The sequence below is a fragment of the Anneissia japonica genome, unplaced genomic scaffold (assembly GCF_011630105.1).
Source record: "Anneissia japonica isolate Jap-2015-1 unplaced genomic scaffold, ASM1163010v1 scaffold287781_len67199_cov139, whole genome shotgun sequence".
Lineage (NCBI taxonomy): Eukaryota > Metazoa > Echinodermata > Crinoidea > Comatulida > Comatulidae > Anneissia > Anneissia japonica.
This window is the reverse complement of record NW_022747389.1, coordinates 3,324-5,368: the sequence shown is the minus strand read 5'-3', so window position 1 is coordinate 5,368 and position 2,045 is coordinate 3,324. Positions and strand designations below refer to the sequence as shown.

The window sequence follows — 2,045 nt, the reverse complement described above, 5'->3', positions numbered from 1 at the left end:
AAATAGGAGTAATATACATATATGTAGCTAATGACAGACTAGCAGTTACTTCTTTTTTAAACAAAAGAAAATTATTATTTTTTTTTTTTAGTTTTCAAAACAGCTTAGCCTACACTACAATTTCAATATCCCTTAAGGCCTATATAGGCCTAATATATACACATTAAACTCTATAAATAAGTAAACAACATCATCATGTATAGCATGTTGTTAATAATTAATAGTACAGGACAGTAAATATAAAACGTCAACAAAACATTATATTCACCTTTATTAAGTCAGGTAATTTTCTGGCCTTCACAGATACGTCTTCAAACAAACATTAATGCTTTCCTACTACAATGATTCAGTTGACTGGATTGAGTTTTCACTTACAGTAGTTACCGTGACTTGAGTATCCTGAAATAAAATCACCATTTATGTTGTTAGTATAGGCCTTTTGATTACATTAACTTTCTCCAAATAATGATACAATTCTTTTTTTACACCCGCCCCACCCCGGTTAACCGTTAACCGATTATTTTATTAAAGCACTATAGAATGTCAGGTAATTTTCTGTTCCTTTACAGATACGTCTTTAAACAAACATTAATGCTTTCAACTACAAGATTGAGTTGACCAGATTGAGTTTTCACTTAATTACAGTAGTAACTGAGACTTGAGTATCTTGAAATAAAATCACCACTTATGTTATACTATAGGCCTATTTATTACATTAACTTTCTGCAAATAATGATACAATTCTTTACACCACCCCCTCCCCGGTTAACCCTAAACCCATTATTTTATTCGTATTTTATTAAAGCATCATGGTCCATGGACATGAGGACACGGCCCAAATGCAATTTACCACGTCTCTTCTTACATGCTAGGCTATGGGGCAATTAACTTACTACAGCTTAGCTAAGCCAACAAAAGGCCCAGGTTCTAGGCCTAGCCCTATATCCTAATTGGCCAAGTCTGTCTCCGTACGGCGGATAGGCTAGTACCGGTACAGCTTCTGTAGGCCTTAGGCTTAGGCTAGGCCAGGCCCCTTCTTAAGCCTTCATCTACCACTACTACTAGGCCTAGGCCTAGGCCTTGGAGGAGGCTAGCATGTCTACTAGAGTAGTAAACTAACTAAATAATAAAACAAAACCAACTCTTACCACTTGATGAATACAGTACTGCTAAAATACTTCCAAGGAGTATGTTTATAACTGCCTAACTTCATAAAAGTCCAGAGAGAAATTCAAAATACTACCGCTTCCGTTGGCTCTACATGAAGTGACAATTCAAATCAGCTGATGGTCACTTGATGAAGTGACCAATCAGATTTGTGCAATTCGACACTAACATTAATTGGTTGGTAGGTGGGCTCACAGTAAACAGGTTAGGCTGTTGATAACATTTTGCTGTCAACCCTAAAGCATTGTTGTTAAGTGAATAGGTGAGGGATAAGTTTAGGGACTACAGACCCCCCCCCCCCCATAAAGTTCCCATAAGGCTACCAATGTATTATTAGCGGTTCCAGAAATTTTTTATAGAGTTTGAATAGATTTTATATATACATTCTATACATAATTTTTTTATAGATATAATTTTCAAAATAATTTTTAATATTTCATTTACAGATAATCACTTCTATAGCGTTCGTATTAATTTTATATATACTTTCTATAGAGAAACAATTTTACAAATTATAAACTTTTCCATAGAGTTTTTATATATATTTTATATATATTTTCTATAGACTATTAAAAGTTACAGTTTTTAAAATGACTGTTCAGAATATTATACAGTTCTACAGAATATACTATAAATAAATAAATTTATATTGAAATTTCATATATGTTATACTCTATATAGATTTTATATGTTCCTATAAGATAATCCCTATAAAATTGTTATAATACATTTAAAAAAAAATACAGGTAAGGACTATAATTTTTTATAGAATAAATATATAAATTTTATAGTTTTATTATAGAGAACTTGTAATATCATTTGTATAGAATATTCTATAGAATTTCTATAGAATATGCAAGATGTAAAACATGTTGGTA

The 2,045-nt window shown here is 31.6% G+C and overlaps 1 long non-coding RNA gene across 1 annotated transcript in view; it reads right to left on the bottom strand.

Annotated features, from left to right (window-relative positions):
• LOC117120464 overlaps nt 1-1,424 on the bottom strand; it is a 1,905-nt gene extending 481 nt beyond the window's left edge. Inside the window, exons 1-2 of the long non-coding RNA XR_004447353.1 lie at nt 1,149-1,424; nt 269-399 (exon numbers count right to left, since the gene is read on the bottom strand). This is a non-coding gene — a long non-coding RNA (uncharacterized LOC117120464). The remainder of the gene's footprint in view (nt 1-268; nt 400-1,148) is intronic.
• Nucleotides 1,425-2,045: the final 621 nt, after the last annotated feature.